Below are 27,972 nucleotides of genomic sequence, written 5' to 3' on the forward strand. Positions count from 1 at the left end.
AGGTTAGCCATGTACATCTGTTACTATTGTAGAAGGTGAAATGGGATAAAAAGGGAGACAGGAGAAAGTTTGTGTTTCAAGTCACCAGAAAGCAGAGAATTTAGGTCCTCCAATATGTGGAATATTTCTTGATGACAAAGAGTTGTGGTATTAAAAACACTTTTGACCTGGCAGATTATATGCTTGCTGTCCTTGACATACATCCTAGAGTGTACAATAAGGATTCCATTTTGTTGGTTGGAATGGCTACTATGAGAATCTCTTTTAAAAGTCATTCCACTGTTGGTAAAGTTTATTTTACTGAACAAGGATATAATCTTTTAGGTTGTAAATGCCAGTAAGTTTTGAGAATTACATTGAACCTCATCAGGTCAGATCCAGTTTTACTTATTGAGACATCTCTGGATAAGTAGAGTTGTGTATAATGAACTTTCAGGTTTGTTCTCTGGCAAGATTGTTATTTTAAAGATTTTCAACATGAAATGTGGTTGAAAGAAGGAACTCAACTAGTTTTATATAACGTCTGCTCCATTGCAAATCTGCTGAAGAAACCTTTAGAAGAAGACTTGAACAGATTAACCAATACAGGAATGATTGCACCCATTGAATCGTCAGCGTGGCTAGCTCCTATTGTCATTGCTCAGAAAGCTAGTGGTAAAGGCATAAGGTTGTGTGTGAAAAAAAGAGATCTTAATTTTCAAATTTGGATTATGCTTTTACCACTAAAACTTCTAATCGTACCACACCCAGAATTTCCTATTGGCTTTCAGATCTTGATTTAGACTTTGCTGTAGGATATCTTCCTGGGGTAAGACATTTTTTAGCCAATTGTTTATCCAGGTTACCATTATATAAAGAAGGTGAACTAGAAGAACAAATGGAAGAACTATTTTTATCTACCAGACAAGAAACTATAGACTCTATTGAGTCGAAGGCGGGTGATGAGTGTGAGGGTACTCTAAAAAAGATTAGTTTGTATGTGAACATAGGTTTGCCCTCAAAAGCGAAATGTAACAGATAGGAGAAACATTTCTGGCATGTCAAAAATGACATTAATTTACTAGGGGACAAGTTAGCATGTGGTTCCAATTGATTCCTCCAATATCTGATAGACTTGCTGACTGAGCACAAGAAGAACATCTTGGTAGCAGTTTCACCAAAGCAAGGATGATCAATAGTTATTGGTGGCCAGAGATGGACACTATAATAGATCATAAGGTTAGAGATTGTGTCAGTTGATCTCCAGTTCCAAAGTAAAAAAAAACTTCCCAAGTCCCTTTGAGTCTGACAGAGGTTCCTGATCTTCCTTGGCAGAAATTTCCCCTTTGCATTATTGGTCCTACAAAAGGGGTTGGACTAGAAGGTGGATTTTTGTTATTTCTGGTTATGTTGTTATTCCAAATAGGTTATGACTAGGGTTGGCAACCAAATTACCACAAATGTGTTAATCGAATTCCTTATAGTTACATTATTGATAGAAGGTGTTCCTGAAATTCTAGTCACTGGTAACGGGGTATGGTTGACTTCAGAACAGTTGAAGAAGTTTTACACAGATTAGCTATTTGTCATCAAAAGTCTGTCCTCTATGGTCCCAAAGTTAATGGCTAGTGGAGAAAATAAATCACACAATTAAAGAAGTCATCCTTAGAAAGTTGCCCTCCAAAAGACGATTTGGGTGTATCATTCTACACCCAATTCTGTTACTCACATTTATCCCTTTGCATCTCCCAAAGAGAGACAATCGGGAAGTAAATTAGCTCCTCCGTAGCTTAAAACGAATATTCTAGTCAAGGTTGACAGAAATAATAGCATAAATAGAAAACATTTACATCAAAATAATTGCACAATGTGTTATGATAGCAACAACAATGTGAAAGAGAAATGTTGAAAAGTGGAGGATATGGTCCAAGTGAATACAAACAGAAGCTAAAGAAAGTAAGCAATCAGTGCCAGCATGTATTGCATGGGTCAGTAAAAATGTAGTCAACCTGGACAATGGTCAAGAATGGCACATGGATCGTATTTGTAAATTTGCATCCAAAGAATCAAGTAATACTTCTGATCAAATGAAATTCAATTGTCAAAATGGACAACATTTTCTATGAAGATCTTTAGGGTTGAGCCGGGGTTTTCTGTGATATAGTAATTTGAATTTCAATATATTTAACTTTATAGTTAGATAGCATAAGCTATATTCTATTCCTAACTTATTCTAGTTCCTGTGGTTAGAGTCTTATAGTTCATAGCTCTTGCATTTTCATAGTGGGAATTTTTCCTTGAACTAATGGAATACATTATCACTCTTTTTCACAGATTTTCTACCTTTAACTAACCCCAAACAGTTTTGTTTCTTCCTTGCTTGCTTTTTATGCTATTTTTCTTATTGTAGCCTCACTGCTCTATTCTTTCTTGTCCAATGTAGGAAAGAGATGTGCATTAATATATCTTATGTATTTTTCTATCCTCACTTCTGGATGCCCCTCTACTTTCTGTGTCAATGGAATGTTCAATATTGGAATGCTCAGCATGTGAAATCTGACAGTTAACAGGAGAGCGAGGAGCTGAGGCGATCATGGTTTATCCATCTAGTCCACAGTGTTCAACCTGCATTTTGTCACTTGATTATAGCACTAACACTTTTACATAAGGCAATCGTTGTTGGAAGCTGTCCGTTGCTGGTTCATCCTTGACTGAAAACAAATAAGGTGCTGTCCTAGGTTCCACTGTTCTAAAACAATTGACAAGGAACCAGTATTCATCCAGAAAATGCAGCCTCTCTTCCTCACATGAAGAGGGAACAGGACAGTGCACAGGTAGGACGATCAAAATTATAGCATGAAATTTGAAGAAAACAGAGAGAGTAAACCCTGATGCTGACTGAAGAACACTCTTGGAAAGAAATTGAGCAGAAGCAATTAAAAACTTGAGATTTCAAATAAAAACTAGTGGATTGCACCACTATTGAAAGGCACTCCCACTGATATCCAAGACAATTGATAAAACCAGAGGCTAAGAAAGAGACCACCACAGGCTCGACAGAACTTGTGGCAGACCCCAGGTCTTAAAAGGGGAATTAACTGTGAAGTAACCTAGCTATGAAAATGGTCATAACCCAACTGAAGACTAGAAACACCAGTAACTACCCACCAATTCTGAAGAGAAGAAGAAATTAAATCAAGAAACCTGTTCCACTGGAATCTAGGAACAGTGAAAGGGCACAGAATCAATCAGCCTCCTCTCTAGCACAGAAGCGCAAGAACAATTGGTGCATTGCACCTCTAGCCACCATAGCCATACAAACAGAGGCTCAGATATCATGGCTCCTGAAACACCTACCAGCTCTACTCACTCATCTTTCACATCAAGAGGTAAGAGCAAAGGCAAATCAATGGAAGAAGCAGCAAAATCAGTAGTTGAATGGACTCACCAGGGGACTGCTGAAGCCTTGGAGCTAGGGGCTTTGAAGTCAAAAGGCATTGCCAGCCTAAGGAAGAAGTACAAAAGAAGTACAAATTTGCCCTCAACTCTATGCCTGTACTAAACTCTACAACAAATTCTAACACTGTACGCACACATCACTCTACTGTATGAGATGCATCTCCAATTTATAACAGCTTTCTGGACTCTAAACTACGCCACTTCAATTTATATCATCCCACTCTAACGCTAATCCACTGTACCCTACCCCACTCTACGTTATTCCACTCTATTGCACTCCACTCTTCTACACTCCACTGTACAGTATTCCACTGTACCCTAGTCAACTATATGCTACTCCACTTTATGGTAATCCACTCTATGACACTACAGCGTATGCCACTCCACTCTACGCTAATCCATTGTATGACACTCTCCTACACTCTATATGATTCTACTCTATAGAATATGCTATAATCCGTCATGTCATTCTACGTCATTCAACCTCATTCTACCCTGTACACCCCACTGTCCAACTCTATACTCCACTCTATGCCCATACAGTCCTATGTACAACACTCAATTCCACTATAAGACACTTATGTACTTGACACAGCACTCCATTCTATGGTCTGAGACTGCACTTCAATTTATAACAGTTTGCTACCTACTTCACACCAGTACACTTGACTCCATGCAACTCTACTCTATGGTACACCAATGTACTCTATTGTACTCTACTCCGCACTATGTTATACCACTCCACTTGACTTCACTCCACTGTATGAGAACATACCTCACTATACGCTACTATATAACAATCAAAGGTCAAAAAAGCACTAAGTGAAAAAGAGCTCAAATACTCTATGATATTCTCCGCCTGACTACTGGGAGAGGTGGAAGGGAAGACCTGGTACTTTTCTACATCAGAGGAGGCGTGGGACTGGATTGATGGCTGGCAAAGGACACCTGGGACCAAACCTAAGTATTGCCCTGGGAGACGGAAACAAAGCACAGATGCTGTGGAATCACTGAATGTGTGGGATAGCCCGAGGGACCAACAAGACACCTCACATCAACCTGAACCATGATGAATACAGCTATGACTTGGCCAAAAGAGAATACCAGCACAACATTGGCAAACAGACCACGCTCTCTAATTTGCAACAGAACTGATGGCCCCTTAGTAGGCCTATGCACTGAGGCTCCTTGGTCCAGCTAAGCCACTTGAAGGTTGTGGCTATCTAATCTGGCTTCAAGGACTGACATCATTGATAACAATAATAAAGTGTAAAGTCAGTGGTTCAGACTGGGAGGGCCATGGGCTTTTTCCCCTTTTCACCTGTAGTTCAAGATGTTCCTTCAGGTTGACAGAAGCTCTGCATGGTTGGGGGGGCAGGCAGTTTTAGGTCTACTGTGCAGGGACGCAGGGGGGGATTTGGTTGGTAAGTTTGTCTTAGTTAAATCTGTACCATTGAATGGTTGATTTGATTGCACCTATGTCCCACCATTTCTGCATCTGCACCCAGATGACAACGGTGAAAGAGAATCCCCGGCTCACTCTTCTGACAGTTCTGGGCAGGGGAGAAATTTCCCTAGGGATGCACATACAGAGCACCCATGGCAATTAATACAGATAAGGCATCCATTCGGCTATTGTCCTTGAATGTAAATGGCCAGGGCGAAAAGATCAAGGGGGGGATTGTGCTACAATACATCAAGAGACACTCCCCGGATGTGGTCCTCCTCCAGGAGGCACATTTAGTAGGCACGACCTGTAAGGCCCTGACAGTTGGGAATACAGAATGCTGGCTCAGGCAGAGTACACAATGGGCTCCAGAGGGGTTGGCCTAGATGTCAAAAACTCAGAGCAGGCGTTAAAATGACGCTCCTATAAAAACCTATGGGCCTCCTTGCACTTTGCTACACTAGTGTCAAAATATTTGACGCTATTTTACTAATGACTGCCATGGTGCACCGTATTATAAATACGTCGCAACCATGGGGTCATTATTTGCCGGTAGGGGGGGTCTTCTTAAATAACGGCCCATGTTTCCAAATATGCTAAAGCCACCATAACCAAAACAAGGTTACTGCTCACCCCAAATAGACACTGTTAGTGATGAAAACAGGAGAACTGACCCCTCAGAAAATACCAGATCACAGGGAAGGGGGCCTTGTCTAGCCTCGCTGAGGCACGAAGGGGCGCAGAAGGCCCCCTCTTGCCCCTGTCTGTGCCTGGGCACGTGTCCGGGCATGTCCCATGCAGCAGGTGCAGGGAAACCCTTAAGTGCGCCTCCTGGTGCGAAATGTGATCAAGCGACCTCCTCAGGCCCGCCAGGAACTGTAGTTTAGGCCCCCCCGCAGCAGCAGCAGCACAGCACTCTGCACAGCAGGTGCGGGGGAAATCCTTAAGGGCGCTTCTTGGTGTGAAATGTGGTCAGGCGACCTCCTCCAACCTTAGGCCTGCCGGGAACTCTAGTTTAGGGCCCCCAACAGCAGCACAGCATCCCGCAGAGCCGGTGCGGGGAAATCCTTAAGAGTGCCTCCTACCGTGGAATGTGATCAGGTGATCTCCTCTGGCCTCAGGCCAACTGCAAACTGTAGTTTAGGGTCCCCCAGCAGCACCACAGCATTCCGCGCAGCGGGTGTGGGAAAATCCTTAAGTGTGCATCCTGGCATGAAATGTGATCAGGCAACCTCTTCCTGACTCAGGCCTGCTGGGAACTGTAGTTTGGGGCCCCACAGCAGCAGCATGGTGTTTACTTTAAGTGCCTCTGCATTGCGTTTCGAGTGCTGCTGGGATCTGGCCCGGTCTCTTTGCGAAGTTGTCTGAGGACATATACCCCTAACAAAGATCTTTGCTCTTCCTCAGCCAACCTGGCCCAGGTGGCCAAGTTTAAGAGAGTAAGACAATGTGGTCGGACGTTTATGGTTGGTGCAGTCAGGCTCTGGAATCAGCTTCCGGCCTCCCTTAGATCGTTCACTAACCACTTGCTTTTCAGAAAAGCTCTTAAGACCTGGCTCTTCCCTAAGTAGCCAGGTTGGGTTTACGAGCAATGTGTTTGAGTAACTCCGTTTGAAATGTCTTGTGTTTATGGGCAGTGCCAGGATACCAGTTTGGTGGCAGTGCACTTTACAAATGTCATTCAAGGCAAAATGGGCTTATTATGATCCCCCACTCCTAGTGAATATTTGCTTGAGAGCTTCCACTGTCTGCTGTTAAATAAAAGTAACCCAAATGAACTGCCCTGCTGTTACTATTAACATAATTCACGGAATTAACTCTATAAAAAACATAACTACAAATTAGGCATCTCTAAAATTAACCACCACACAATACCACTTACTGACAGTTTCCACCGGGACACTGTTCTGGCCAAGATCATTTCCTCAAACAAATGTTGGCTTGGGCCAATTTACCTTTGACTTAATCAGAGGCTGGGCTGGAGTAAATGTAAGCATATTTTGACACATTAGGGCTGTAGTAACTTCAGAAGTGCATTTTAATTACAATGTCTTACTGTTTTGCAGCTGTGTGTTTTTTGTTAGCCTGTCCCTCCCAACACCGTCCTTATACCTCCTTAACTCCTCCCTTTTTAAAGTAATTATTTCCCATTTTCCCCCAGCCCCTCCTACTTTTTCTGCAAAGAACTGTGCTTAAGGGTGCGGAGATCTCCATGACCCTGGTGGAGCTCTCTACACAGAAAAGAAGAGAGAGGCGGAGCAGAGATCTCCGGGTGGAGTTTTGTGAATTGCGTTTTGTAGTAGGTATGAAGAACAACGGTCATACTATATTATGTACTAGAAGATCAAGTTTGTGAATTGGCCAATTATGTATTATTTTCTATTATAAGTGTAGGAGGATTTCTGCTTTGTTATCGTATAGTGATATATATTCAATATTGTTGTGTCTGGATGCCTTCTCACAAATTGTTTCAGGATAAAATTGCTTTCCTGGACAATTATATGAAAGGAGCTAGAAAAAAGTGGTCATATTTCTTTTCTCCTTCTACTGTGATTTTGGTCTAATAGAAGAAAGTGCAACTGGTCAGGGCTCTTTGTGAACCAGTTAACTTGGGTACATATTTCACTCTTTTGAGAAAATTGTCAACACGTGAAATGTTCTCAGAATATGGTTTTTATTGTATGATTTTTATTTACATTACCGGGTCAGTTAGATAATTGAAATGGTGATTACTAGGGTTACTTAGAAACACAAAACAGAATATTTTTATTCAGACTGCACTGTAAATTTGCCTAGAGGGTACCATCTAAATGTATTCTATTCTGAGTTATAACTTTCACTATAAACATACGGTTACTGTTAATAGAGATAGTTTATAGATAATATGCATGACAGATTAGGGTTTATGGATCAATACTAACTTGGATCTATCTTTAAACATATTTTTTCTAAGTCCTCTTATCCTCCTATTCTTCTTTGTCATGCCTAGAGTTATTTCGGGTAACTCATTTTTCCTTTATCTTGCAGCACCCCATGGGAGTGCATGTGTTTCTTTGCTCTTCTCCTCTTCTATTTTTCATCTCTTTTATCTTCATGTGTTCCGTTCACTTTCACTTCCCTAACCTTCTCCTAGTTTATTTTATTTTAATTGTTTTCATATGTTGTAAGGTCCTGGCAGCAGCAAAGTTCTAGCAGGTCAGCCGTTTACTTTTTCGCTCTGCCTTCACTGTTTTTTTTCACTTTTTAATTTTGAATTCACTGTTTTATCATGACCATCTGTCTTGTCAAAACGATAATTTAAAAGTAGCCGGAGTATGTCACAAAGTAGGTATATGTATGAGGCACAAGTTTGTATCGACGGCTATTGTTGAATGTGTTTTCTTCAATAGAAAACCCAATAGCAAGATTACCAGCCTTGCATGCTGAATCATCATGGCATGTACATTTGCATGTGATTGTATATAAAAAAAACACTGGCACCTATTTACTTTGCCAATGGTTTTTATACTGACTGAAGAGCAAGAAAAAAGAGCTTGATAGGGATCAGTTTCAAGATCCATTTGGGCCCCGCTTCACTTAAAGCCCTGTTATAAATTAAAGTAAACTTGTGTCACACAGACGATGAAGGTAGTTGACTCTCACTCAGAGACCTTGTGGTGCTACAGAGAGCTGTGAAGGTGTGCAAGCTGGGTTGTACCTCAATTTTCTGCAGAAGCTGGCACAGTACCATGCAAGGGGTTGTTGCTGTTATATCTCTGTTCCAATGAGCGCTCTTTTTTCGCAGCCTGATTTCTGACAGTACCGCTATATGAGACTTCAACTGCACCTTTATTCTTCTAGCCTAGTATGATGCAGGGATCATGTGATTCAATTTCAGGACTCAATGTGGTAGCCTGAACTCTCCATTCCTTTGATGTGGAAGTAACAGCGTTTATCAGTTACAAAGAATGCCTGGTCATCACCACCATACAGTGGCATTACCTAACGCTCTTTGTATGTACATAGGTTAGACAGTAAGCATGGATGAGTTATGCTCCCCACCCCCACAAGGGTGCTGAACTTCAGAGGACCAAAAGAGCTGCATGCACATAGTTCATGCAACGGTCTCCTGCTGACCCGGCTACAAAGTGTGTTCAAAAAACGGCTGCAGGATTCTGTGTCTGAATCCTGTGTCAGTAGTGTTATATAAAATGATGCCCCCTCTTCAGAATATGCTGAGGGGTCCCTGAGACTCCACTAGCCCACATAAATGCATGGACCTTTAGTTGAGGCTTCTGAAGGGTTTGAGTCACTCAGCAACTCATGGACTCCTCTATTTTGGTCTCCTCTTTCTCTTCCTGCCTCATCCATTTTTCCAAAACACTGTTAAGGGTTGGGAATGATCAAGCAATGCACCACCTTTGATCCTAAGAAAACTGAATGTAAGACAAATGAGTGCAAATGAATCCAAGGAAGGCTGTCTTGTGCATCCCTGGTGATTGACATTTAAGTCCTGATTTACAGTTTTGGAGGACACTGATGTTGGTCATATCTGTCAAATTTATAGAGTATCCCTAGCTCCAAATTAGGCCCTTAAACTTAAGAAATTGTGTCAGTCCTTAATCCTCGCAAAAAAAGGCCAGTTTAGTGTTCTCCAAGCAGAGTTTATAGTAAAACAAGAGGATATCTAAATATTACAAATATTGAAATAATACAGTTCATGTCTCCTGCACCGAAGATTCGGTCAGAAGGAAGTCGCCTGATAAGGTTGGGTGGAGTATTTGCAATGAAAGGGGGCAGTGGGTCAGGGGCGTAACGCAGGCTCCTGCAGCTGCTGCAGTGCAGGGGGAGGGAGACAACCATCCAGAGGATCCCCAACTCTTCACTGGGGCCACATTAATTCAAAGATCAATGAATATCTGTGAGAAGTGGGAGCCTCGTGGACCCCTCACCACATTCCGTAGGGAAACCACATCATTTTGCGTTATGCCACTTTGGGGGGAGGGTGCCAAATTGGTTTTAGCCAGAGTGCTACTTGAGCAAAGACCAGCCCTTAATTTACAAAGCACATTCCATAAGAAGGACGGTGGGACATTGTTGACACTTTAGCAACAACAGGGGTGAATACCAGTACACAGTGTAGTGTAAAGGTGACATTGGCTGGAGACTCATGAATGCGTTGAAGAAGGTAGGGATGAGCAGTGAACCTTGAGACACTCTCAGATGAGTTTTCGGGCATCTGAGGCTGACAGCTTGTGTTCTATCCATTAAGAAATAGCAGATCCAGGGGAGAGCGTGACCTTGAATACCAAAGCTGTGCTAATGCCTGATGACGCTGGGGTGTGATATGGTGTCAAATGCTGAAGAAATGTCCAGAATGCGGAATGCCATGTCCCCATGTCAAGGATCATGTGGATGTTGTCTGTGGTGTTGATGAGTGCTGGTTCTGTACCGTTGTTTGGCCTGAGTCTGGACTGCATGGTGTTGAGGAGCTGGTGGCTGCTGAGGCTTCAGTTGATTAGTGTCTCTAAGACCTTTGCCAGGTAGGGTGGGAAAGAGATGTGCGTGTAGTTGGAGCGCATGCCTGGGTCAGGGAATGGTTTCTTGAGCAGGCGCATGTTTCCAGGTGTTCGGGAATGTAGCTGAGTTGATGAAGGTATTGAGGAAGGGTGTCAGGCCTTCACTGTTTGTTAGGAGTCCTTTGATAAAGGTGTGGGCAAGCAAGGGTCAGGTGAGGTCCCCAAGTGGATGGTCTTCCTGGTAATAGTGATTGTGATGGTGCTGGCAGGCCACAAGGTCGGGGTTCATCCTTCAACCGTGATTAGAAGCTGGGTTGAGATTGTTGCAAAGGTCTTGTGCGGGGATGATGTTGATGGAGGTCGCAGGAGGCATAGTGATGTCTTTGATATTGGCAAAGATTTCCTTGCTGCTATAAGTGCCAGTGTCAAAGCAATCTGCAAGAGCTGTGCGGTTGATGTTCTGTATCTGCTGATGGTATCATCTTAGGGGTGATTTGAAGATGTCTTTATCTGTGGTTACCTGTGGTGTTTTCTTAATGTGTGCTCCAGTTGCTTGCAGTAGTGTTTTGTCAGCCTGGGTTCCTCTGTGTACCAGCTATGCCTGTTGTAAAGTTCCTGGATGAAGGAGCTGGTGTTTATGATGAGGAGTGTGACAACGTCATTGATGTTGCTGGAGCAATTGTCGCAGGGTTCTGGTGGCCCGTAAATGAGGGTTCAGTCCAAGGATGAGTTGGTTGTGATGGATATCTTGAATGTGAGGTATTCCACATAGCTGGTGAAGGTGTCTGTATCATTGAATATGATGGTGACTCCACCTCCAGGCTTGTGCTGATGGTCTTCTCTGACAATTTTGTACCTGATGGGAATAGTTGTAGTGTGGTGTCTGGTGCAGAGATTGGATTTAGCCATGTTTTAGTGAGAAAGAGCAGGTCCAGTGGAATAGTTGTGCTATAGTTCCCATATTTCAGTGGCATGTTCGGTGAGCGAGTGGGTGTTGAGGAGAATGCTTGAGAGTGTGGCATGTTGTGTGGGTGCTGCAAGGTCTGTGGGAGCATGAGTGGGTGGCTAGTTTGCGTGAGAGGGTGGGGTGCTGGGTGCTTTTGTTTCAGAAGTGGTGGTTATAAGGTGTGGGAGAGTGCATGAAAACATGTATGAGGTGCATATGAATGTTTCTTCCATGTTGTGTGGTGTTGCAGCAGTGTGGTGAGTGGCGGCTGGGACCAAGAACATGGAGGAGTGCAGCAGGGTAGCGGTGGGCAGGGGGAATACCAGGGTTCCTTGCACTGGGGGTGGTCTAGTCACAAACAGGTACAGATGGGGTTGCCTTTGGGCGATGGCAAATCCAGTGATTTCACTTCCAGTGCAGGTGGGTGATGGCTTCTTATTTTAAAGACTGTTTTGTTGGGAAACCAGAGATGCCACTTCCTATACAGATGGATGATGGAAATCCAGTGGTCACTCTCTATGCAGATGGATTATGGGAAATACAGTAATTTTCACTTCCTGTGCAGATGGGTGATGGGATTTCATTATTTTTTAAACATCTGCAGATCAAAAAAATGTTATAACAGTGTAAAAAATCTGATTATTCACCGTAGGCACACTATCACACTAACATCCTCATTTCAGGTGCATAATCAGGAGTGAGGATGATATTTATCACACGCAATAAAATCCCACCTGCAGGGCTTGTAATTTTTCAGATGCAATAAATAACACCTATTACAGGTGTTTTTTTGCTGGAAATGGGGCATAACTGCAGATTTTAGTGCTTATCGTACTAAAATATTAATGGTCCGGAAAATACGAGGCCTTTTCCCATATTCTCTTCTGACAAGTTTGACCTGCGAAAACTTTAGAGTGGTTGTGAACTTTATCACATCTGGTACTTCTTGTGTGTGGAAAAGTCCACGTCACTTTTAGTTCGGACCGTAGCAGAGACAGGGGCTTGCTCAGGGGTCAGAATTTTCCAGGCCACTTGTAAGAAGGTCATTGGAGAGATCGGCCTGCGGCACACTGTGAGACAGCAGTCTGAAAAACACAGTTAACAGCACTGCACGGTCAACCACTTCTGACTGCCATCAGAAGTACTCAGTACGTGTCCTTTCTGTGCTCATTAAAACTTATGAGCATAGTAAATTGGTTCTCTGTGACCCTATCCAGCTAACTTTGTTCAAACGAATGATTCTAAGATTATAGCTAAGGAGCATTATGTCTTTAGAGTGCCTCTTACATAAAAATCTGCACCCTACACTACGTTACAACATAATCAATGATGTCTCAAAAAAACCAATTCTTGGTGACTCAAAAACGAAGTATTATGCGTTATGGAAGGAGGGCAGATTTTTTTTTAAATGATGTACCTTGACTATTCTCGGGATAGGAATTCTAAATCCGGTAGAACTGTGCTCATTGGCAGGCACATTAGTTTTAAAATGAATCTCTATATTTTCCTTCCATACAAGACATGTCAAATGTGCAGAGAGTGACTTCAGCAGGGTCACTGTTCCTGCTGGCCTCTAAGCAGCCAGTATTAGCAAGTACCAAAGAAGTGTCTACTGGACAGAAGTTAATCAGGCAGAGCATGAACAAAGTGACAACGCCTGCAGTGCAGTTATTTCTGTTCTGCTTCGCGGGAGTTGATTGTGAGTACACATGCTCTGCTAGCTTCAAGAGTTCATTTCAGCTCTGACAAACATAGAGGAACTTGTGCGTAACCTTGGATCTGCTGTCCCATTGTGGTGGCGTTGCGTGTGGAAAGATTTCCCATCATGAGGGCCATGACTGCCATGTGCTCTCCCTGGCAGCACTAAACCCTCTGGTTCGAAAGGTGTGGAGGGAGAACGCTCTGAGCCAGGTCGGAGACAACTCAGACAGATTTCCTGATGCCATACCTGTCTCAGGACCAGTTTTCACCAGGCATAATGTAAAAAAGATAAAAGAGGCCCGAAGCCTAAGGGCCCAAAAATCTCTGGCTAGGCAGTAATTAGGCAATGCGCTGCCAATCAAAATTGTGAGGGCTACCTATCCCAGTGAATTAGTTAAGATGCTCCGTAGGACGCTCTTCCATTGTCAAATGGCACAATCTAATCTTGACATACATGTCCTACAATAATCATTTCTGTGTGCCTCACGTTTCCAGGAACTGAAGGCAAGACCCTTTTAGATACACTTTAAGGGAGTTCAGTAGGGATAGACATCACCACAGCTCACACGTTCCCTTGCCGACTCAAAGCTAATGGTATGCTGCCCCACAGAAGGTAGAGGACACTTTGGGATATTTACCACCAGGGAAGAAGGAGATGCCTGTGCTTGTTAGATCGCAGCATTGCGTCATTGTGAGAGTGCACCACAATGGGACGCATGAGAGGTACTGGCGATTTATGTCTTCCCTCAGTAAGTGTGATTATGTGTTGCCCCTGTTCTGGTCGTCAGTGGCCTGGCTCCGATGGCTTAGGCCTTTATACCACAGGGACTGCTCTGTACTTTAACTTCAGTTTATAGGGCCCAGCGTATGCTGGGACTAGTCTTTCTTGGACCTGAGTGATTCATGTGAATAGGGTTTCCTTGATTAATTGAGTCCTGTAACCATGTTTAATGATAATGTATTTCCTCTGCACATGCTTTACAACCAGACAGGGGATATCTGCCAGCTCCTGTATACATAATCAATGAACCCAGGCATGCCCCTTGGTGGGAATAGGAGTGGTATCGCAAAAAAGGGAAGCAAGGGCTAAAACACTGTAAACAACTGGAGCATTTTTGTTCTATCGACAGTGATTAAGACCACAATAAATAAGTGGGTGAGTAAGCCACAATAAGTCTCATTACGAGCGCCCTTGTAATTTCAATGGGATCGGAAACAGGAGTCCCCAGCTCACAGTTTTCACCCAGGCACTTTGCCTGCTCAAAAAACGTGACATAGCCAGGTAGAATGCAACAAGGGGACACACATGCTAATATGTGCAGAAATGCCAATTTCCTCATGTTATTCCCCAAAATCTTTAATGGAGAGTAATCCCGCTCTCATGGACTTACCAATGTTGGCAGTAATTAAAAAAAATTTACAGAGGGAAAAACAAGCAATTTCCCTGCCTACTTGTAGTGTGCACCAATATCCCAGACCTACTGGCCGTGAATGCTTTGGCACAGGTTTGGGAGATTTTGGGAAAACAGTGTTGGGAGGCCAGTCAACATCCATTTCCAGTGACCTCATAACCTGACCACACCTCTCGTCTGAGCTTCATTTTATTACTTATCCCACATGACCCTTGGGTCACGCTACAATACAATAAAAGGAGAGTGGTTGCGTCCGCAACACCCCTCTTGACACATCCAATATAGTAGTGCCTGCATTCCCATTTCGTCACAGGTGCGACACTACATCCCTCCCAAGATGACAAAACAAAAACAAAACAAACTAATTGTGAAACAACCACATAATTCACAATTGTCACTGATTTATACCAAATAATCGCGGAGCCTCGTAGAAGGTGTTGGGTTGCTTCTCAACCGATATCGTGACTGGCGCGCTCGCCCCTCAGGTGATAGAACCTCACCTGGGCTTATGACTGGCGTATTGTCAGGCCTCAATGGTATCTGGTTGTGACCAATTGAGTCATTATAAGTCAGAGAATTCTCGGGTACATTGCCATCCATAGCCTCCTCAGGTTCTGCCATAAAGGGATCCTTTTCTAAGTTGTCACCAGGTGCCACCCTAGGAGGTTGAAACTTTTTAAGCCAAGATACATTCAGAGTAATCTGCTCCGATCCTCTTTCCGCCACCAGTACGGATCCTTGGCGCCTAGTAACTGTCCAGGGTTCATCCTCAAATGGAAAACGAAATTTGCTACCAGGGAACCTATCTCGAAACAGTACACAATCTCCAACACGGACATTCGACAGACATGATAGCCAGTGACGACTCGCCATCTCATTAGATCGCCTCCTCTTAGAATATTCTCGGTATTCATTCATAGGGATGGCCTTCCAAGACTCATGATGTGGTATGACATCTGTCACCACTCAGCCCATCGACAGGTGACTAGGAGCCACTCCAGTCGTGGAGTGTGGGGCCATGCGATAATCATGGAGAAAATAATACACTGCTCTCTCCGGTGTTTCGCTTTTGGCTACTGCAATAAGGATCACTTTATTCAAAGTTCTCATAAATCTTTCGACCTCTCCATTGGCTTCAGGCCATCGGGATGTGATCATTCGGCGTTTGATGCCCAACGACCCCAAGTATTCTGTGAATTCATTTCCATGAAATGGCGGTCCGTTATCAGTCCTAACCTCTTTGACCAGCCCATGGATGGCAAATACCTTCTCCATCTTCGGGATCACTTCGGCTGCTGTCAAGTTTCTGACTACTTCCACTTCCGGGTAGCGAGAATAGTCATCAATCATTACCATCATATGATTTCCATTGGGTAAGCTTCCAAAATCAAGACTAACTGATATCCAATGCTTGTGAGGTCGTTTCTCTGCCTCTATTGGGACAGGCACTTTAGGTTCTCTGTTCGCTTGACACCAATGGCAGGAACGTACCAACTCTTCAACCCTCTCATCCATCATCGTGAACCACACTTTTGTTCTTAGTCGGCTCTTGGTCTTTACCATTCCTTGGTGGCCAGCATGGGCTAGCTGAACTACTCGGTTAGCGAGGCTGGAAGGGATCACTAACCGGTGACCTTGGAGAAGGCACCCATCATCACTGACTGTCAATTCTTGTCTAACTCTGTGTAGCCCTTCCATGGTCAACCGTGCTTCAGGGGTGAGAACCGCCACTGTTTCTGCCCAGCATGCCAAGCATTATTCTTCACGGCTTGCACCGCTCGCTGGAGGTTGTCATCCGCCTCGGTAGCTTGCCTTATAGTTTCCATCAAGATGGGCAGAGGCCGGGACCTCTCTGCCACATACTTCACATACTCTTCGGTCTCTAGGGCTTCACCTTCTTCAGTGGGGGTGGCAGGTCGGGGGTGTCTTGAGAGATAATCTGCCGGGTTACCGGTCCCAGGGTGATACTCCACCTTGCAGTTGTATGCTTGCAACTGTAGCATCCATTTTTCAATGCGCGGTGGCGGCTTCGAAGCAGTGCCTTAGAATAATGGGATGAGTGGTTTATGGTCAGTGGTGACAATGAACGGGTGCCCATATACATACAGGTGAAAATTTTTGCACACCCAACGAATGGAGATCGCTTCTCGCTCAATCTGGGAATATCTTTTCTCAGTATCTGTCAGGGACCTGCTTGCATATGCTACAGAAGCCCATTCTTCTACTTGAATTTCCTGGAGGAGGACAGCCCACAGCCCCGTCGGACTGGCATCTACTGCAATTGTGGTCTCACGTTGGGAGTTGAAATACTGCAGTGTGGTATCCGCCGACAATGCCTCTTTCGTCGCTTGAAAGGCATTCTCTTGTGCCGGACCCCAGAACCAGGTTGTCACAGCTTTGGTGAGGTCCCTCAGGAGTTGAGTTAGTGATGTGTGGTCCTTGATAAAACAACCACAGTAATTCACCATGCCTAAGAAGCTTCAAACCTCAGTCAAAGTCGTTGAGGGAAGAGCGTTCTTTATGTCTGCCACTTTATCAGGATCAGGAGCGACCGCATTTGACGAAAAGGTATACCCAAAGAACTGTATTTTTTCTTTCAAAAATTCACATTTCTCCTTGTGAAGGGTGAGACCAGAGTCCTGGATGCGTTGAAGAACTTTCTTGAGCTGGGTATGATGTTCCTGAATGGTCTTAGCATAAATTAGAATAACGTCACTGACGTTGATGACACCTGTCAGGTCTCTCAGTAGCTCTCGTATGGTGTTTTGAAAAACGTCTGCCACACTTGAGAGCCCAAAATTCAACCTCTTGTATCGGCAAAGTCCAATATGAGTGGAAAAAGTCGTAATGTACCTAGACTCCTCTGCCAGGACTAACTGGTGATATCCAGACCTTAAGTTCAGTTTTGAAAACCACTTTGCTTCACTAAACTCTCCAATGAGATCGTCAATGGTAGGTGTAATGTGTTGTTCTCTTTTTATGGCAGCATTTGGTAGTCTCATGTCGACACAAATCCTGACCTCCCCCGGTTGTTTAGGCATCTTGGCCACTACAATCGGGGATACCCATGGTGAGGGGCTATCTACCTTTTTGATGATCCCTGCAGTCTCTAGTTTGGTTAGTTCTCTCTCCACTAGGGGTCTGAGGTGAAACGCTATTCGTCGGTGTCTTAGAACCACTGGTTGGACTGATCGGTCAATGTGGAAGGTGATTTCTTTGTACTTTAAACACCCTATGCCTTCAAAGACGTGGGCGAACGACTCTAGAATGTCACTAAGAGACTCAATATAGACTCCGAAGGTGAATGTCACAAAACCTAAGGCTTCAGCTGTGTGACACTCTAGAAGAGTGCGCTGGCCTTACTCAGCCACATTTATGTACGCCTCTGTTTCTTGAGACCCATAAGATATGGTGGTGCAGAACCTCCGAACCTCCCTTTCATAGTAAGTGGTTGCACTTTTCCATATGCAAACACCCTGATGTGTGTTGGCATCAGTGGCAGTAGTGGCTTCAAAGTTTTGTACGTCACCTGGGACATGACGTTGATGGACGCTCCGGTGTCTACGACAACCACCATCGGACATCTTGCTACTTGCACCTTGCATTCGGGCAACCTTTCATGTCTTTGTGTGGCAGTGCTGATAGTGAAGAGTGAATGAACCACTTGTATCTCGTCTTCATCATCGTCCATGTCACTGCCATGAAATTGTACTTCAATGGCAGTATTCACTGTGGTTTGAGTCACTACTCCTTTCGCTGACCGGCACACCTTGACGAAGTGGTTGAGCTTTCCACACCCTGCACACTTCTTACCTTTGGTCGGACAACTGGCCATGGGATGATTCAGTCCTCCGCATCTCCCACATGTTCTCCTTGACTGTCTAGGCTTCTGAGGTCTCAGCTTGGAGGAGGTTAGCATCACTGCCGCAGCCTGTTCCGTTTTAATTGGAGTCTGGAGGGCAGCTTCCATGTGGGAAGCTCTTGCCTCTGACAGTTCTTTTGTCCTCCCCATTGTCAGGATGTCTGCAAGAGAGCGCCCTGATTCCTCAAGGGTGCATTCTCTCAACTTAGAGGACGCACACCCCTGAATGATTTGTCCTCGGATTTCATTGTTCTCGTTATGGAATGCACACGTAGTCGTGAGTTCTTTTAACCTCATATAAAACATGTCAATTGACTCTTCTGTGTGTTGGCGAGCTTGCCTAAATACGAACCTCTCATAGTCGACATTGACCATTGGCGCAAAGTGTGCTCACAGAGCTGTGATGAGTGTTAAGTGAGTCTTCAGTTCTGCCTCAATTATTGTTTTGGATGTGCAAAAGATATCCTTTCCACCTAAGTGCACCAGCATTGCCCGTTTTTGTTCATCTTCAGTCTTTGTGGCCTCAAAGTAGAACATTAAGCACTTGACCCAATCATTCCGAGAGGCTAGTGCATACGGGGCCCCCTCCACTATGAATGGCTCAATGGGGGGTAGGGAGTTCATCATGTAGCCGGTGTGTGCTTGGTGGCTGGTAGTTTCTTTGTCGTGAGGCCAATGGTCCTCCTAGATGCCTCTCCTACCGTTTGGGGTGAGGCAGGAGCACTGGGGTATTTTTTTGTTGGCCTGGGACGGGGAATGAACGGATCAGGGCTCCCCTCCACTCTGTGCCAGTGTTTCTGGACCCAAAAGTGCACTGTGCCTTTAAGACAGGACTGGGGGCGTGGCCAGCCACCACACAGCCTTTAATGAAATAGGCCTGTGTGCCTTTAAGAGAATCCAGGAGGCATGGCTAACCTCCCACACAGCCTTTAATGAAACAGGCCTGTGTCCCTTTAAGAGAATTCAGGGGACGTGGCTAACCTCCCACAGCCGAGAGAGTTCTTGAACTAGGCTTTTGCGCCTTGCCGAGGATTCATGGGGATGTGGCCAGCCGTCCTGCGGTGAAAGGCGGCCTCTTTCCCCCAGACACGCTGAGCAGCAATTATGGGGGCGTGGCCTGCTGCTCCTTACTGGCAGAAGGTGCGGTCGCCGAGGACCGAGAGGCTCAAGCCCAGAAGCGAGGCAGCAGCCCAGTCTTCAGACGCTTGGGGCGAGCAGCACATGCAGCTGAGGCACGAGCACCGTGCCCTGCAGGAACAACGAGCAGCCGACTCGCCAAATGCAGGTGGATGGTGACTCCCTCATCGCCAGTGTCATGTCTTGATGCACGATGCTGCAGTGCGTGTGAATAACGAGACACAGGCAGTTAACTTTTGTTTGAGTGCTTCAGACTGAAGGTCGTGGTCTTCCCTTTGTCGTTCCTATCATAAGCTGACCACACCTCCCGTCTGAACCTCATTTTATTACTTATCCCACATGACCCTTGGGTCACGCTACAATACAGTAAAAGGAGAGGGGTTGCGTCCGCAACACCCCTCTTGACACATCCAATATAGTAGTGCTCACATTCCCGTTTCGTCACGGGTACGACACCACAATGTCTTCCTCTGCAAAACGTGAAATGCTGCAGCAGAAATGTTTTCACTTGAATTATGTATGCAAATGTGTATGTCTATTTTACTCTCTGTTCTTCACTTTTCCCTCCTGTTTTCCATTGATGCTGTAACTTTACACGATCCAAATGGCTTCCTTTGATCAGATTTGAGATGGCAACTCCAGCTATACATTACATGGGATAAATTACACCTACCATACATTATAAGTATATTCAACACCAGTGACGAGTTCTGGGTCCATATGGATGAACAAGGATGAAGGCCAAGGTACTTAATAAGATCTCAAAATTTGTTTTTGACGCTGCAGCTTTTTCTGCATAATCAGGGATTTGCCACATTTGCCGTATAATCTATCATCTGCTGCACAATATGTGTAAACAAAAATAATACTGTCATAAAATGCACCGCATTGTACCCCATTATGTGTCTTTTCTTAGTTCATTATTTAGTCAACACTGCCACATAATTGGGCCCTCTGCTTCTGCATAATTGCTGCAACTATGATTATTAGTAGTTTCTGGTCAAAATTTTCTTCTGGTTGCAAATACGTATGGTACACGTGGTGTCAGTGCTGTAAACAATAAGCACACCAACAAGTGTCTTATATTTCATTGAAATCATATCCTTTGCACTGTGATGCTAGTCGCTATCAAACCTGCTCTGGGGTATGTAATATACAGGTAGATTCCTGTTATTCTGTTCTGAACTTCAGCAGTGCACTTCAGAACATATTGATCACACATATCCCCAGATAAGCTGAAGAAATAAAATAAAGAAAAAGAGCTGAACTACTCCTCTAGCGTTTAATTATTGAAAGTTTCATTTGTAGTTAATGTCAGGTCAGAAATGTGCTTTTCGCATTGCTTAATGGTTCTCGAGGTAGGCATTATGACACCCCAACTACATCGTAATAAATTTTAATAGAAGAGCAGTAATACCACTTTTTAAATTTGGATGAGTAGAAATGATGGCACAAATATTATCATATAAGCTTTCATTGCCTGGATATAGTTCTGCCATGCACTAAATCATTTTGGATTGCAGAGGATACACAAAAAAAACCTAAACCTGTTTTGTTTCCGGATTTGGAGCGTACAAACAAAAGGTTTGCTTAGTGACGGTGCTTGTGACCTTAAAGTACACAAACACAGCCGTTGTCTGATATGTGTTCGTCCAACAAGCCATGTATTTCCCTTTCCTCGTGTAGAATTATTGTCTGCCCCATGAGCGCTTCCTCCCTTTGATTTAAATTTAATTCCATATTAAATATCCAGCAAATATCGTAGCAGCCTATTGTGTTTATGCCAGAAAACTACTTCTTTAAACAAGAAAACACTTACATCTGAAAGAAGAGTGAGCGGACACTATACCGTGACACCTACTTAACTTTAAAAAACCTGAAGTTTAAAAACCTTTCTTGACTGGACCATAGGCCTCCATTCACCAAAATGCTAGGGATAGCTGAAGTGATATCACATATCTTTTGACCTCAGTCACACTGTAGGAAGTGATGTAATATGACCTTTGACCCTGACGTTAACAACTTCTAATAAGTTCACAATTAGCAACACAAATATATGTCTTTTTTTATATACAACTGTATTCTAGATAAAATGGTGACATGATATGTCAGGGACATTTTGCACATTTCTTTTATTTTGAACTTGGGGATATTGTGCTATAAAACAAAAATGTTATTGGCTTACAGTATTCCTAGGATTGTTAAAACATATTTTACTCATGATGACTTAAAGACTTCGAACAAAGGTGAAGGCATTGTCCTAATATAACTTTTCATGCATTCACAATAAAGACACTTGATAAACTGTTTATCTATTTTTTATTTCACTTTTTTGTTTATTCAGAAAAAGGCTGCTAAGTCTACTTATTTTAAAGAATAAGAGCTATGTTTATAGCCAAGTCACACAGCACACTGAAGCAAGTCATTTTGCTGCCTTACGTGACAGGGGAAGGGCAGGAATGCACCATATTTAAAATAATGCAGTGCAGTCCTGTCTTTGACCCTGCCATTGTGGCTAGCCTACCATGGCGTAAGGGTGCCTTGTTGTAAGGAGCATTGTTTTTGTGCATGAAAGGGCACCCTAAAGCATTTTCCTCTTTCTATGTGTGCTGTATAACGCAGCACACATACAAAAAAGGAAAAAAACTAGGAGCAATAAAGACATTTCTCTTTGTTATGCCTCGTCTGGGAAGGTGGAGCATTTTGGCACATTCCCAGATCTACCACTTCTGGTAAATCTGGGAATTCTTGAAAATCCTTGGATATTGCATGGGAACCCCCACTCAATAGCCATGCAACACAGGGATTTGCTCTACATTGCTTTACTCCAGATTTATGAAGCCACAAAGGGCCACAAAAAGGTGGCCTTGCAAGGCTTCATAAATCACATCTTGGTGTTGTGTCGCAGATACACCTCGTTGCGTGGTGCAAGAGCGAAGCAACCCCACTTATATAAATATGCCTCCTAGAAACCAGTGGGAGCAGCAGAACGCGGTGCTAATCAGGAGAGTGTTTACCTTTTTTCTTGGGACTGCTTTTGCCAGGTCTGGTAGAAGGGAGCAAGCTAGGGGTCGTGCTGTGATCCTTGGCAACTCCGAAATGATATCCATTGGAGCAAGCAATCCTAACCAGCCTTCTTTGTGGGGTTCAAGATAATTTTCTCTCTTGAAATATTTTTTACATAAAAAGGTGCAAATGCTACATTTCACAGCACAATGTTGCCATATATTTGCTAAAAACCATATGTTCGAAGTGGCACTATTGATACATTCCATTATTTCTGTGGTGTGCCAGCCACGTCCTACACTCCCTAAGAAAACTTTGAAAAAGTGATAGTAAAACCGTAGATTTTTCGACATAACATAACAAAAGAAAAATACAAAAGTGTGGTGTATTTGTAGTACAGGCAATAAAATCTGATTATACAAGGTCCAATGACATCATTTTTCAAAATGTGTTTAATATTCTTTCTTTACTTCATTTTCTACCAGCCTCTTCCAAGGTTTCAGTAATTTTTAGAACTGAAACTCTAAAAGGAAGAAGCTGAGTGAGTAAATCAAAGCACTTTGTCACCCCAACATGCATATGAAGCGCTATTTAATGCTGCAATACAAGAAAATACACAATCAAATACTGTAGAAAGAAGAATCGGATATATCATACAGGCTTATGCAACAATATCACTCCAAATTACAAAGAGAGTACATGATTAGACAGCAGAGAGGTTACACCAGTGTTATATGTTCAGGGTTCAAACAGCAGTGCTAATATCACAAAAATGCTAGCAATATTCATGATAATAGGCCACCAAGCAAGTCATAAATTAGATAACATAGCAATACATACCTGGATTTATCAATATGTCTACCAAACTTAACAACTCATGAAATATATGCTTTAAATGTATTTCAGAAATGTAGTCATTCTGTCTGTAACATCAGCTTGGTAGTCTATCAGGCTGCTGTTAACCAGTGCATGCCTGGGAGTTGCAACTCTGTCTCTACAGTGTAGCTTCTAAAGGGCATTGTCAATAGTTGCATGTCAATCATTTTCACTATGATGCTCCCTGACCAACTGTTAACATATTTTACAATTATTGACTATATCCACAGTATGCCCTTGGGTCACTCCTCCGTGGCCCATATAGTGCCATTACTATGGCTTCCATAGAACTATAGTGCTATGGCTTCTCTTCTGTCACTCTTGCATGGTTAACTCACTAAGCCATTTACCCAAGTTGCTTCGGTAAGTGGCCTATTGACAAAAAGCTGTGGGTCGTTCTGCTGTTGATGTTGGTAGCACTTAAAGAACATTAATATGGCTGATTTTTGACTATGTGTACTTGTGAGTTACTTTTTGCCTTGACTTGGATATTTTACCATGATTCGCTTCATACATTTCAGGCCTGTGGGTCACTGATCAGGAGGAGTGTATGTCAAAACACTTCACATTTAGGACACAAAGCAATTCAACACTCTTCCAGCCAAGACCCTTTGCGTACTCTGTGGTACTTATTTGTTAAATGCTCTGTGGGCATGTGAGGGACCCTGGAATATCTGTATGAGAGTGGTGTGCCCTAGCATTGGGTGGACTGGGGACGGTGTAAACCTCAAAGGCTAAGAGGCAATGTGTCCCTAGAAACAAGACTCAAAAATAGAGTTTCAGATTACAAATGTAAGAAAACCATCAAGGTTTATTAAATTGTTTATGCACAATACAAAATCAGGAAAATTCAGATGCAGCAATAATCACAAAGTTAGAGCAGGACATATAATAATGTGAGTCTCAAATGTGCAGCAGAATCAATAAGAATTTGGCGAGCATCCCTAGTAGGGACCAAAGGGAATCTGGCTCACCCCCAAATCGAGTGGTTGAAATGCAGCTTATTGCTTAAATAAATTACTAAGACTGCAAAGTGGGCATGGTATGATCACTGTTCTAACAAATCAGATTTCTACATCTTAAAACATCCCATACTCTGGTCGCCGTAGCACTAACCGACTACATGAATATTTGATTCACCCCTTCTGGAGTTATTAGAACAAGCTAGTTATATAAGCAACAGAAAATCATTGTGAATGAATGCAGTACAGTGTGAAAGTGGAGAGACCTTGGCTAGAGTATGAATAGGCTTCATCTACTGAGCCCTTCGGGAACTCTCATACAGAAATAAGCAATCCACATTTTGCTGCATGTAATGTCAGGCAAGAAATTTATAGGCAGGAAATGAACATTATGATATAGCATCCCTTCTGAGCATAAAGGGGTCAAGGCCTGGTAGAGGCCTAGTTAGCCTAAGTCAGAAAAAACCTATGTTAACACCTCAAATGATTTTGGTTCAATTGCAATCACTCTGTGTCAGTATACACTTGTGAATTAAAGTGCAAACAATTGGTATTAGTGTATTTTGATTTGAATACGCAAAGGCTTTTACAATTCTTCAGCACCCCATCAGGGTATGAATGTAATTACAGTTACAATTAGTTTTGTCACAAAATACCAAATGTTAATTTTTAGTTTACTATAGTTGTGCTACCCAAACATCAGCTTTAAATTTTCACCAGGAACTCACAAATGTTGCTGTTACACATGGGCAGATTGTGCATTTAATGACCATTGATCAACATCATATACCTGGGGTGGTTATCACTCTGGCAAGGATATCATCACCAGAATTATTTCTTTCTGAGCCCATGTAGACAGGAATTGTGTTTAGTCATGGCAGCAATGTTGTTAAATACCTGCAGTCTCCGTACACTCGGAAAAACGCGAGTAAAAGAATAATCATAAAAGTGGGGTTGGGAGAAATATGTGTACCACTTGTGGAACTTGAACTTCACAAAGTTGTGAAGCTATGAACGTTTTGCCCTATTATGATGGTGGCACAGTTTTTCTGCAAACAAAACCTTTCTGCAATGAAATTCTCCCACAGAAAGTAGTTTTGAAAATTCAATTTTCAACAAAATAAGGGGAAAAAACTCCTGAGAATGTTTCATTTATTTAGAAAAATGTCTGCAAGACTAATTTGCTGGATTCTTCTCCCTATTTTTGCTGACGTTTTATCCCACATTGCTCTAATAAAAAAGCTTGAAATGTCATGTTATTTTTCTCAGAACTTCAGAAAGTGAGTGGAAGCTAAGTGCTTCCTTTGATTGGTTACTTTGATTTTTGCCTCATAAGTTGGTACTATATAAAAATTACAAAACAAATAAACCCTTCAAATGCATTTCCGAAACCACCAAATACCGAAAGCCTTGGATTTCTGCAGCCACATTTGTGGCGCATGAGAGTATCTATTAGACCGGAATCCACAGAGGAGACGGGAAAGACGAATCTGCCACGTTACCATTGGTGTAGTTTTATTTCAAATGACCTGTTTTGTTCCAAGGCTTGTGCATCACTGTTTGTTGTGGCTGCTTGCCTGTTACTGTTACCATACTTACAGGCTGTGCTGACCTGGTGCGTCGCTAGGACATATTGATTCTGAGAAGCAGGACACGCCTCACTGAACTTTCTTGATGCTGCTCTAAAACGTGTGCACACCAACAAGAGGTGTAACAAGCAGAATATGTGATAAAAGCATTCAAGACTTTCTCTAAGCTTCACCAGGAGAACACAAAGTTTGAAAAATCCAGCAAAGCCATGCACCAGTTACTTTTAATACATCTCGTCTCCTTCCATGCTCCACGGTTTGAACAGGCACAACATCCACACTTTGAAACACTGTTTGTGTGTGGTATCTGTAATTCTTTACACGCAATGGAGCTAAACTGTATTTGCGTTCCAGAATTTTGCTAGGTTCTTCCCTTACTGCACAAACCATTTATACTCGATTTTACCCTTTCTATACTGCTCGAAAGGAGGCTGTAGGTGTATTGGTTCTTTACCTGTGGTCCAGAGGCTCCTGGGGGTCTGTGAAGCCTACTAAGGGGGTCGGTTACTTCTTCCAAAATTAAAAAATAAGAACAGATTAATAAAGTCTATACAAATAAAGAAGTAAAATATACCACTGTAAATGTTAAAACATTCTGTAAAAATAAAGGAATTTTGAAATTGGGGGCTAGGAATTAAGTTAGCTTCATAGTGATTCATGGGAGTAGTGAAAGTTCATAAAACAGAATAAAGTATACACCATGTGTAGCCTCAATTGAATTTAGAAAAGCTCAAATCTTCCTATTAAAACTAAATTCAATTTTTTAAGTATTAATCTGCAGATTAAAAAATATTTAATTGTTTGTGATCTCTTGTGTATTGTTTCGTCATTGAAAACAGCATGTTTCATTGAAACACCTTAGTTCAGGATCCTAGGTTTCCTGTAATGACTAAGTGAGGGTCCCCAGACTCCAATAATGGTCCCATGGGAGTCCCTTGGATCCAGTAATGATTAGGTGGGAGTCCGTGGAAGTTAAGAGGTTAAGAACCACTGCTGTGAAGGTTTGGAGGCCAAGGAGTGCCAGGTAATAGAACCTATTAAAACACAGTCCTATTAATGGGAGGCTCCAGCTTACACACAGGAGAATAGGGTCATATATTCTTTCTGGTTACACCCTTGTTTGGTGACCTAATGTCTGCACAAGATGCCAGTGTCTTGGCAATGCTTGATTCAAAAACTGTAGTCACGTTTAACTGCACTTGGCAGTACTTGCACGTCCTATTGTAAAACTCTTAAACGTTAACTAAATGTGACTTCTAAACCCCTCTATACATCTACCAGCCACTGCTTCCCAAAAATGGGTAAATGGAAATAGAAGTTGGATCTTTGTTCAGTTCACTGAGCCAAAAATTGCTTTTGAATTTTAATTCGGATTTTATAGTTAGAAGGTTTTTACTGAGAAAAAGGCAAAAACAGTATTTCTTGAGGACAGCCAAACATCAGCAGGGCGAAATGTGAGAATTTGTGTTTCGAAAGCTGCTGTCATGGATCTGGAAGACCATTTAAAAGTCACTTTACAAACGACCTGTAACGGGCTATACCAGTTTTATGAAGAAAAATGTCAAATTCAAACATCTTAAACCGAGAGTCATTTCCCTTCAGAGTAATCTTATTGGTTTAACCACGCAAATGTACATCGTACACATATAAAATAATTATTTATGGTACTGAGTTTTCAAAAAAATTTAAGCATTGCACATGCAATTTTTGTAAATGTACTAATTTTAAGCGATTCACAAAACTGAAAAGATACACGTCTAAAACCTATGAACATCTTAGATTTCAATGCATCTTGGTGTTTCCAATAACTGTATGCTTGCCGATGCACTGCAGATGGCAATCTGCAGTATAGGGCTTTCTTTATCTCTATTTATTGTTTTACTCTCCATATGGAAAACATTTCTACACGTAGAAAATCAATTTCCTTGCACTGTTTGGGAAGTAAGGGGTTGTCTGGAATACCTTCCCGCCCTGAATGCATGCTTGCAGCTTCCTTACTTTGACTAACCTTATGTGTGCTTTGAGGGTAAGAAAATGCATTGGAATTGTTTGTCAACACTCACAAAGTCCCGTGTGTGTGTGGTTTCCATATTTTAAA

This window comes from Pleurodeles waltl, chromosome 5 (assembly GCF_031143425.1).
Source record: "Pleurodeles waltl isolate 20211129_DDA chromosome 5, aPleWal1.hap1.20221129, whole genome shotgun sequence".
NCBI lineage: Eukaryota > Metazoa > Chordata > Amphibia > Caudata > Salamandridae > Pleurodeles > Pleurodeles waltl.